This window comes from Monodelphis domestica, chromosome 6 (assembly GCF_027887165.1).
Source record: "Monodelphis domestica isolate mMonDom1 chromosome 6, mMonDom1.pri, whole genome shotgun sequence".
Classification (NCBI taxonomy): Eukaryota; Metazoa; Chordata; class Mammalia; order Didelphimorphia; family Didelphidae; genus Monodelphis; species Monodelphis domestica.
In genome coordinates this window covers 299,039,525-299,052,085 of record NC_077232.1, presented here as the reverse complement: position 1 = coordinate 299,052,085, position 12,561 = coordinate 299,039,525, and the positions used below count along the sequence as shown (strand labels likewise).

General features: G+C 36.0%; 1 pseudogene; it reads right to left on the bottom strand.

Moving 5' to 3' along the window:
• Nucleotides 1-4,974: 4,974 nt before the first annotated feature.
• On the bottom strand, nt 4,975-5,707 carry LOC100617151 (cofilin-2-like; annotated as a pseudogene).
• Nucleotides 5,708-12,561: the final 6,854 nt, after the last annotated feature.

The following is a 12,561-nucleotide window of genomic DNA, read 5'->3' as shown; positions in this document are numbered from 1 at the left end:
TTTGGTAATGAATAGAAGATATTAGTGTATATATAGTTTCTGCCAAACTGCTTTCTAGTTTTTCCAACAATTTTTATTAGATGGTCCAAAAACTTGGATCTTTACTCTTGTCAAACACAAGATTACTATAATCTTTTATAACTCTTTGTTATGTTTCTGTTCTGTTTCACCGATCTGCTTTTCTATTCTTAGCCAATATCAGATAGTTTTGATCAGTACTGCCTCAAAATATAATTCAAAATCTGGTACTTCTAAACCTCCTTTCTTTATATTTTTTATTCATTCTTTTGACATTCTTGCTTTTCCAAACAAATTTTGTTATTTTTTTCTAGTTCAAGTGTTTGGGGGACAATTTAATTGGGATGGTATTGAATAAGTAGATTATTTTAGGTAGGATCATCATTTTCATTATATTGGCTCAGCCTACTTATGAAGAGATAATTATTTATTTAATTTTTTAAATCTGACTTTATTTGTATAAAAAGTGATTTGTAATTATGTTCATATAGTTTCTGTGTTTATTTTGGCAGACATATTCTTAGGTATTTTATTCTATCTATGGTTAATTCAAATGGGTTATCTCTTACAATCTTGCAGGCATAGTTGTTGATACATAGAGATTCTGATGATTTATGTGGTTTTATTTTATATTCTACTCCTTTGCTAACTTGATAATTTCAACTAATTTTAGTTGAATGTTTAGGATTTTATTTATATATATCATCATCATATCATTTGCAAAAAAAGAGATAGTTTTATTACCTCTTTGTTCATTCTGATTCTTTTTTTCTTCACTTATTGTTATTTCTAGCACTTCTAATACAATATTAAATAATATTAGTGATAATGAGCATCTGTGTTTCACTCCTAACCTTATAGGGAAGGCTTCCATCTTGTTTACATTACAGATAATGTTAGCTGATCATTTTAAGTATATATTTATTATTCTAAGGAAAAACCCATTTACACCTATGCTTTCCAAGTGTTTTTTTTTTTAAGTAGCAATGAATGTTCTGTCAAAAGTTTTTTCTACATCTATAAATGTAAACATTTTTTAATGACAGGAAGAGCTTTGTTGATTTGTTTCAAGCATTCTTGTATCCAGCAGCAGTTTCTTAATGCTAGGGTAAAGGCAGATGTGAAAAGATTTTGTATCTCATAATATATATTTCATATACACAATAGCATCATTATATTAGGTTGTCTTGGGCAAGCAGCATCAATATTAATTTCAATGCATTTTGATCAGTAAATACTAAGCTCCTTTATGAAATCACTCAAAATTCTTGAAAGGGCATCTGAATTTTTTTTGTGTAGACCATGATTGGCAGTGGGGGAAGTGGGGCGTGGGAAGTCATCTGGAGAGTAGTTCAAAAATGTCAAACAAGATGGTTAAAGGCTTTGAATTCATATGAAGACTTGCAGAGAGAACTAGGCATGAGAACCTTTACTCTGGAAACAACAAAACTTGAGGATTCTTTTTTAAATATTTTATTTTGGTAATTACATGTAATAACTTTCCACATAAGATTTCTGAAGTTATAAGATCCAACTTGTCTCTTTCCCTCTGTTCTCTCCCCATTCTTGGAGTTGGTAAGCAATTTGTACTGTATTATATATTTATTACCATGGAAAGCCTATTTCTATATTGTTTTCATTGTTGTAAGAGAATAATAATATAAAATCAAAACTACAAAATAATAACTCAAACTAAAGTGAAAAATTGTATGCTTTGATCTACATTCTGATTCCAACAGTTCTTTCCCTGGAGGTGGATAGCCCTCTTATCATAAGTCCCTCAGAATTGTCTGGATCATTATATTGCTGTATGTTTTTCACAGTTGATCATCCCACAATATTGCTATAACTATATACAATGATTTTTCAAGTTCTGCCTATTTCACTTTGCATCAGTTCAGGTAGGTCTTTCAAGCTCTTTCTGAAATCATTCTGTTCATTTCTTAAAACACAATAATATTTCATCACTGTCATATACCTCAATTTCCTCAGCCATTCCCCAATCAATGGATATCTCCTCAATTTCCAATTCTTTGTCACCACAAAAAGGGCTGCTACATATATTTTTGTACAAGTAGTTCTTTCCATCCTCCCATTTTTTTTATCCCTTTGGGATACAGACTTAGGAATGGTATTATGGGGAAAAAGGGCATGCACAGGTTCATAGCCCTTTGTGCATAATTCCAAGATACCTTCCAGAATGGTTGGATCAGTTCACAATTCCACTGAAAAAGCATTAGTGTCCTAATTTTTCTCATCTCCTCCAAAAAGTTATCACTTTTATTTACTGCCATATTTGCTAGTCTGATAGGTGTTAGGTGCAACTTCAGAATTGTTTTAATTTCTCAAATCAAGAAGAATTTAGAACATTTTTTCATATCATTATTGATAGCTTTCATTTCTCTATGAAAACTGCTATCCATATCCAAAGAAAGAACTGTGGGAGCACAAATGCATTAGAAAAATATTTTATCGATCATGAAGTGCTATAGGGATGTGATTAAGGTTCTGATGTTAAAGGATCACTCTACTGCAAATACGAATAACATGAAAATAAGTTTTGAATGATGGTTCATGTATAATCCAGTGGAACTGCTTGTCAGCTTCAGGAGGGGAGGGGAAATAGTGGGCTGGGGGGTGGGGGATCATGAATCATGTAACTATAAAAAATATTCTAAATAAAAAAGGGGAAAAAAAAACCTTGGCTAGTACAAAAGCCTTTAAATTTAATATAGTCAAAATTATTCATTTTATATCTTGTAATGTTCTCTCTCTATTTTTTGATCATAAATTCTGCCCTTCTCCCTAGATCTGAAAGGTAAACTATCCAATTTTCCCTAATTTATTTATGGTATCACCCCTTATGTCTAAATCCTACACCTATTTTCATCTTATCTTGATATAGGATGTGATATTGGTCCATACCTAGTTTCTCCATTATTGTTTTCCAATTTTCCCAGCAAATTTTGTCAAATAGATTTTGTCACATCTTGTCCCAAAGCTGGGATTTGGGGTTTTATGAAACACTAGGTTACTAAGGTGATTCACTCCTAATTTATTCCACTGATCCACCATTCTATTTCTTAGACAGTACCAGATTGTTTTGATCATTACTGCTTTGAGATCTGGTACTGCTAGGCCACTTTCTTTCACTTTTTTTCACTAATTCCTGATATTTTTATATTTTGTTGTTTCATATGAATTTTGTTATTATTTTTCTAATTCTGTAAAATAGTTTTTTATAGTTTGATTATGTCACTAAATAAGTAAATTCATTTAGGTAGAATTGTCATTTTTATTATATTAAATTGGCCTACCCATGAACAATAAATGTTTTTACTTTATTTTTGTAATAAATGTTTTATAATTGTATTCCTATAATTCCTGCATTTATCTTGGCAAGTAGATTCCCAAATATTTTATATTGTCTAGAATTATTTTAAATGGAATTTTTCTTTCTCCCTCTTGCTGCTGGACTTTGTTGGAAATATATAAAAATGCTGATGATTTGTGTGGCTTTATTTTGCATCCTGCAACTTCATTAAAGGTTTTCATTATTTCAATTAGTTTTTCAGTTGATCCTCAAGGATCCTCTAAGTAGATCATGATTTCATCTACAAAGAGTGATAACTTAGTTTCCTTGTTGCTTACTTTAACTCATTTAACTTTTTTTCTTATTGCTAAAGCTTGCATTTCTAGTACTTTATTAAACAGTAGTGGTGATAATGGGCATCCTTGCTTCATGCCTGGTCATATTGGGAATGCTTCAAAATTCCCATTGCGGATGATATTTGCTGAAGGTTTTAGATAGATACTACTTGTCATTTTAAGGGAAGGTTCATTTATTCCTATGTTTACTAGTGTTGTTAATAGGAATGGGTGTTGTATTTTGTCAAAGGCCTTTTCTGCATTTATTGTGATAATCATGTGATTTCTGTTAGTTTTATTACTGCTATGGTCAATAATGTGATGGTTCTCCTAATATGAAACCATTCTTGCATCCTTGGTATAAATCCCACCTTATCAGAGTGAGTGATTTTCCTGATATATTGCTGTGGTCTCTTTTCTAGTATTTTATTTAAGTTTTTGCAACAATATTCATTAAGGAAATTTGTCTTCAATTTTATTTTTGTTTTTGGTCCTCCTGACTTAGTTATCAGCACCATATTTATGTCATAAAAAGAATTTGGTAGGATGCATTCTTTGCTTATTTTTGCCAAATAGTTTCTATGGTATTGAGATCGGTTGTGGTTTTTTGTTTGTTTGTTTGTTTGTTTGTTTGTAATAAGCCACAAGTTTTACTGCGATGTGGCCAATTTTGTGGGGGTGGGGAGTTTGATCTCAAAACAATGTTCCATTTAAGGCTCTTTTCATACAGAAATTGCCATTATAGCCACATTATTCAAAATGTCTTTAGTGTTGCAAGACTCACATGGTAAACACTTAACTCCTAGTCCTGTTCTGTAGTGTACATTCAATGGCAAATAAAGAGGCATTACCTACCTCATTTAGGAAGATATGTAGATAACAGGAATGAACACTGAGGTACTCCAATAAGTTGATGACAGTTATGGCAACTTAATTGGCATTCCTTTTTGAGGGGAACAAACTTATAAAAGTGCTTTCAATGCACAGTTACACATAAACATATATAAATACGCATGCATATATATGCTGCCGTGTCACAATAGGTGTGTTAAAGGCAGGTTAGGTGTACAAAGCACAAGGACTTCAGGAACGGCAATCAAGTGCAACTCTAAGTACTACTGAAACGAAGTTTGGCATCTGACCAGGGGATCATCCTTTCAAGGCATTCAATTAGCTAACCCTTTGCAGTTTCTAAGCTATTCATACTGACCATCATTTTCACCTTAGTTCTGCAAGGGATGCACATAATGCCAATTTGTTTTGGCTAGAATGCGATGTGAAGGCATCCCTTGAGTTCTACGGAACTACCAGGATGAAACACTCTAATGGCCATCACTGGTAGGTTGCTCAAATTAATGACATCTTCTTTATGTTTTCTGGAAAGGTCTGATAGGGGGCAAAACCCTAAAACTGTTCCAAATGATGGAGCTGCAGAATGGAAGCTATTTCCGAATGGCACTTCACTGTCATTTTATAAAGGTCTTCTTTCAAGGGAAACTACTACATTGCCTCCCAGTTTCTCTCCATGCGTTGAACGATCCTTAATATCATCCAAGCCATTTACTTGCCCCTCGTGTTTAATACCTATAAATTTCTTTTTAATGGCATCTTTAGAACTAGCATGAATCATCTTGCTTTTTAAAGGTGCACATTCAGGAGCCCAGACTATAAATACTAGGTCTTCTTCCTTACTCTTCTGTCTCGTATGTGGCATCATACAAAGCATATCGGCAATCCTTCGGAGGTAGCAACTTCACGAAAGATGTGTAGGGGTCCTCTACTGTATCACCACTGTCACCCACCAAGATCTGCCTTGCTTCCTCTACAGTTATTTGGTTTTTGTCATCACTCAAACAGAAGAGAACTGCTTTCTTTCTTGTTTTGATCTCTTGAGTAGAAGATTTCCTTACTTTCATGTCATTAAAAACTTTGATTACTTCATCATTCGCAGTTACTCCAGAAGCCATGGTTCCCGGGACTGAAAAGGCTGCTGCAGCAGATCCTCACTCAGTGACACTGGGGAGAGGAGAAGATGAGGAGAGAGGAGAGGAGGAGGAGGAGGAGCAGGGGCAGCAACTGCAGGAGGAGTGAGATCGGTTGTTTTTTAAGTGCTTGATCAAGTTCACATCTGAATCCATTCTGAATCTGGAAAATTTTATTTGTGGGTTCTTTGATGGCTTATTTAGTTTCTTTTGCTGAGATGGAATTATTTAAATATTCAATTTTTCTCTTTTGTTTGTTTGGGCGATTTATATTTTTGTAAATATTCATCCATTTCACCTAGATTGTCAGATGTCATATAATTGAGTAAAAGAACTCCTAATGATTGCTTTAATTTCATCTTCATTAGTGGTGAATTCACTCTTTTCATTTTTGATGCTAGTAATTTGATTTTCTTCTTTCATTTTAAAAATCAAATTAATCAATGCTCTATTTTATTTGGTCCCCCCCCCCCCATAAAACCAACTCCTATTCTTTTTTTTTATTAGCTCAGTAGTTTTCTTCCAATTTTTAAAATTTCTCTTTTGTTTTTTAGGATTTCCAGTTTAATCTTTAATTGGATTTTTAATTGGGATGTTTAGTTTGTTTTTTTCTAGTTTTTTAGTTGCACACCCAATTCATTGATTTGCTTTTTTCTCTATTTTCTTGTTATAAACATTCAGAGATACAAAATTTTCCCTTTAGGGATTCTTGATAGCTGTCTTCAAGTAACTGAAGGAACAACCCATGAAAACTGGATTAAACATGTTATAATTGGACCCAGAAAGAAGAAATAAAAACAATTATTGTAGTTAGTTTTTAATTCAATTTTTTTTCAGTTCCGAGTTTTCTTCTTCTTCATTGAGAAGTCAAGAAAAACAGATAGAATGGAAACCATTACAAATATATGTAGTTATGCAAAACAAATGTCCCTTTTAGTTATATTCTTTTCCCCCTCAAAAAAAGGGGGGGGGGAAGCAATTAAAAATATATTCCAATCTGCATTCTGAATCTTTGAGCTTTCTATGTGGAGTTGAATAGTATGTTTCATCAGGAGTCCTCTGGAATTGTGATTGCAGAAAAACAGAAATATTTACACACCTTCCAGTTCTGAGTTTTGATGTCCTTCTATTTCCCTCACTCTCAATTTTGTTTAAAAAGTTATCAGAATTTTCTAAAATCACTTCCCAGCTGGGTGACCCTGGGCAAGTCACTTGACCTCCATTGCCTAGCCTTTACCACTCTTCTGCAATACACAGCATTGACTCCAAGATGGAAGGTGAGGGTCTAAACAAAAAAAAAAAGACTTTACTAAAATCTTATTTGAAAACCATGGGTAAGCTTTGCGTGGTGGCAGTTTCATAGCCAATGAGGTTTGACTGAGGTGTGATTATGAGTATTAGAAAACAGCGATGTGGAATTTTTTATAGTGCTCACTTTGCTCTCATTCTCCTCATGGTATGTGTTGCATTATTGTTGACATCTATCTTATGGAGATGTTTGCAACCATGTTGTACATAAATCCATTAGACAAAGTCACTACTAAGATGGTCCTACTTCACTTTCATGGGGTCTAATTATCTCTAAGTATCTGCTATGGGGCAGCCCTCACCTCTGATGGAAATGCTGCTGCTATTAGGTGACATAATGGATAGAATGCTGAAGCTAGAGTCAAATTCTGCCTCAGACATTTACTAACTCTGGGGCTCTGGGTAAGACACTTAACCTCTGTCTGTCTCAATTGCCTCACATATAAAATGGGGTAGTATCTACCTCCCAGAGTTGTTATGAAAATCAAATGCTATAATAATGATAAAAGTGCTGTGCAGATGTTTTAAGTGCCAGAGAGATACCAGCTAATATTATTTCACTTGAACCTTCTCGAGAGAGGCTCATTTATTTTAGTTTATTTATTCCATCTTAGAAACAACATCATGTTAGGCACAAATGAAGCATTGATAATATGAACCTTTCTGCACAAAAACCATTATATACATTGCATGTGTTGCGAGACTTTAATAAAGCTCAAAATGACAATAGTGGGTGTGCTTATTAATTTATGGAACATTAGTTCCAAGGCAGAAGATTGGTAAGGGCTAGGCAGTGGAAGTTAAGTAACTTGCCCAGGGTCACACAGCTGGGAAATGCCTGAGTCCAGATTTGAACCCAGGACCTCCCATCCTTAGGCCTCATTCTCAATCCACTGAGCCACCCAGCTGCCCCTAAGAGAGGGTCATTTAAAGTAACCCAGGTCTAATCATTTCCTCTAGAGTGATAGGCTTTAAGATTTTTACACTGGTAAAATCCTTTCTTTTAAACACATATTTGGCTTAACTCTTATAATAAAATCTTCTATTATTATTAATTCCTAATAACAAATAACAGAAGACATTTGAAATCCAAAAGAACACTATTTTGGTGCTTCTTAGAAAATGTTTTGAGAGATTTTAACATTCCACAGGTTTTCTTTCCACCAAAATATATTTTAGAAATGGATGAGATTGTACAGGATAACCCCCATGTCCAAAATTAATTTCTGTTAAAATAATTACCTTATCATCCCCCCAAAAGGATCAATTCTCAAAGATCCACAAACTACTCTCATACATATAACAATATACTGTTTATTTTAATTTAAATGTAATAGGGCAACTGGCCAAGAAAGTACTTCCATTACAAGAAAAAAATATCAAAAATTAGTGAAGATGAAAGAGTATACTTCCCCCTTCCAAAACCAAAGTATGAGGAAGCAAATTTAATACTTCACAAATTCCAAGAGCATGCAACTTCGATAATTCATTCCAGGAGGGACATCTCAGAAAAAGAAAGGTCATATTTCATTCCCAAAAGTCAGACAAATCTTTTTTTTTTCCTGTTAGGCACAAATGAAGCATTGATAATATGAACCTTTCTGCACAAAAACCATTATATACATTGCATGTGTTGCGAGACTTTAATAAAGCTCAAAATGACAATAGTGGGTGTGCTTATTAATTTATTTTCCACAAGCTCATTTTATGTTTTTCCCCCAAGTAGATGACAAGTCTACTGCATTTCCCTGCCTGCCCTCTCTATTTACTGTTACCACAAAAAAAAGGATAACAGATGAACCCGTCATTCCCAATAAGTTCCTGAACAGGTGATCCCAGTGGTTGTTACTTCCCTTTCCAAGTGCTCTTGAATCAACAATATTCAGGCATTTATGAAGCACCTGGGAATGTTCTAGGCACTGTGTTAGGCACTGGAGATAGAAAGGCAAAATTGAACCAGTATCTGTGTTGAAGAAATTACTCAATGAAAGTCACACCTTTAACTATATCTTTAATGATCAAACAATAATCTCCACAATACCTTACTTCAAAATGGCTGTCCTACACAATATGAAGCCCACTGGGAATAATCTCTGAGTAATGGTAACAAGATGGAAAAGTTCATTCTTGTTCCTAGATAATACATGCAGTTTGTTGCTGGGCTCATGTAGAGAGCCCAAAGGATGAGTATTAGACCTGTGTATGGAAGATCTGAGGTCAAATCCTACCCAAGGCACTTACTAGCTGTAAAGTCTGCATCAGTGTCCTCATCTGTAAAATGGGAATAAGTATAACATCTACCTCCCAAGCAGATTGTAAAAACAAAATGAGACAATATCTTTAAAGCACTTCACAAACCTGTTCACTTTGATAACTAGAAGATAAATTCTTTGATTATGGGAAACTATGACGAAGAAAAATGTCCTCAGCACCTCATGGCTGACTTTTCTTTTTACACTGACTATGGCAAAGTGACTAGGAAGGGAACAGAGACTGTTAGGAAACATAATTGTATTTGTATACATAATGCTTTAAAACTTACAAAGCACTTTATAAATATTATCTCTATTTGATCCTCACAACAATGCTGGAGAGTACTTGCTACCACGATTCCCATTTTTCAGATGAGGAAATTGAGGCAAATAAAAGTTAATTGACTAGCACTTGATCCGACAACTAAGTATCTGAGGTTGGATTTGCACTCAGTTCTTCCTGCCTCCAAATCCAGTGATCTATCCACCCTGTCACCTACCTGATTGTGGACACAAAAAATTCAAGAGAGCTTCAACCATTCATTAACTTCTGGCTCTCTAAAGCTAAGATCTTTGTACAATGATGACTGTATTTTCTCTATATACTATTGAAAGAAATGAACCACATCAGAATTTATGGGCTTTCTTACTAGAAATGAAACCAGAAAACAAATAAAAGTCAAGTTGCTGATAAGTAGAAGGATGGCTCATAAGTTGTTTTTGCTTATCAGCACTTATTTTGACTGTGAATTTTAGATTTACTCCACCCTGCTTAGTCTTTAGAATTTTAGCAACCAGGAATGTATACGCCCCCACTTAAGGATTAAGTGTGAGGGACGATGCGTGTGCTAGCAAGTGACAAATCAGAAACAACTGACTGACCCCCATGGCTGTCCTAAGTCAAGTTTAAGCCACCATTGGTACATGTGAGACACAGGAAGTGATGTAAAGAACTGCCTTTATATTTTGCATCACTTCCTGTGAGAGGGACTTTCTGCAGACTTTGGTGGTAGAACTTGACTTGGTGGAATGTGGGTCCTCAGCCTGCTTCCCTGAATGATGACATGGTGAGTGATAAGGCTGACTCCCCTTTCCCTTGACCTTTCTGCCTCCAAGAAGGCCCCTCATCTTGGAGGAGGTTTTGTGGCTGGAAAACGAACTAGATTTAATCTTCTGGGAAGGCCCCTTGGCTGAGGCCTCTGAACTTCCCCTGGCTCAGGCCAGGCCAGAACAGAGATCTTCCCCTTTCTCTCTCTTTCTCTCTCTCTCATTCTTAATTTCTTCCTTCTATTGTAAATAAACCACCATAAAATTCCACTCTGATGTGAGTATTTCATTGGGATTTAGAATTTAAATCCCTGGCGACCACTAAATAATATATTCAGTCTCAACCCTAAAATTTACCCTTAACATGACATCTGCAAGAGGTGTTGGCCAAGTATCTCATAAATGGCAGTTTTGTTCCTTTTGATTGTAAGGAATCCCTCTTTTATGACAATCCTTCAAAAACTGAATGGCACAATCATGTGTGGTGATAAAGAACATCGTAGACCTCTTGACAGAGAGGTGTTGGGCTAGGGATATACACTGTAGCATACATGCTCATGCTTGGCCAATATATTGAATTATTTTCCATTGTTTATGCATGTTTCTTAAAATAGAATGTTTTATTTTATATAGAGCTGGCTTAATGTGTGTGTGTGTGTGTGTGTGTGTATGTGAGAGAGAGAGAGAGAGAGAGAGAGAGAGAGAGTAGCACTAGTTAATGACAGATTGATCATGTATACTCTTTATCTCATATTCAAAATTCCAGTTAGAGGCTGAAAGGAATAAAATCAAGAGTACAAGTTGGGGGATCTTTAGTGGGGAGATGAAGTGTAGTCACTGATTAATCCCCCAAGGCCTCTCCCTCTTCACCTCCCCAGCACTTAGCACAATACCTGACATAGACCAAGTGCATATTAAATGCAGAAGGATGATGATGATCTAGGACACTGTTGGCAAATGTTTTCAAGATCATTTGTCCAAACTGCACTTTCAAGTTGCCTATGAGCCCTCTCCCCCAATGCCTCAGACAGCAGAAGAAGGAAATGTTTCACTCAACTGCTGAGTAGAGGGGCAAGGCATGTAAAAATTGTGCTGAAGCACTGTGGAGAGGGGGAACAGAGCAGCCCCCTCCAGCACACCTGGGCACCCTGCCACACCTTCACCAATATGGATCTAGGGATCTATGTGGCCTGTTTTCTCATGAAAGGAAGAAATGAGGTAATTTGTTAAAAGAAGTGATGGTAGATATCTAAGACTTGAGGAGAGAAGAGGTTTGAACCATCATTACTTTACAACTTCTGCTGCTACTGCTATCATTACTCTTCTCTTTCTCCTCCTTCTCTACCTCTTCCTCTTCCTCCTCTCTTTCCATACTTCAGTCCCAAACATATATAAATGTAGAACTCCAGTGGGGGTATGTATGATATAGAATTAATCATGCCCTGAGATAGCTCATTCCATTTTTATTTAGCATATTTTATATAGCTCTAATTTTGAGGATTAATGTTGTTTTTGTTAGTCATATTTAAATTTCTTTCTTCAGTCTCTATCTGTATATCCTAGTTCCTATTTATTCTTTGACATAGAGCAAAGAAAATCAAAGCTCTCTTTCATTTGAAGGGCATTCAGATATTTTAAGAGAGCTATTGTCGGGGACCAGCCCCTTACGACCCCTGAGAGGGGAGGGGGGAGAGAGAGAAGGAAAGGGGAAGCGACAAAGAAGGTACGGACAGCTTTCACATAGTGTGCAAAGAGGAGTCGTTTATTGAGGCAAAAGCATGGTATATAAAGGAAAGGGGGAGAGAGAGAGATTAAAGATGGAGCTTGGCCAGAGGCCAAGCTCCTGCAAGGACAGCCATCGCCTAGCCTGAAAGAGGAGAGAGGGGGAGAGAGAGCGAGGCGGAGCTTGCTGGGCCATAAATACCATTTGCTACGTAGTACATAGGGATGACCCTCATTGGTCAATGACAAGGCATAGGTGTGGTTTCTCTTAACCAGGGGAGAACAAAGAAACCTGTTTTCCCGCCTAACCTGGGAGAAGCTGGGGTCAAGGGTCAGGGGCCTTCCCAGCCATGAGCACTACTGAGCATGCCCAAGACTGACTGTTCCCCTTGCCCCTGGGCTGCTACAAGCTATCATGTTTATTATATATATATACACACATGTATGTATACATATGCATGTATTTATCTCTCCTATAAGTCTTGTCTAGTCAAAATATCATCAGCTCCTTCCTTTGATTAAGCCTCATTCTACATGAGTTCCACACGTTTCCCCTTTCTAGGCAGCTCCCCCTGGATGTTCTC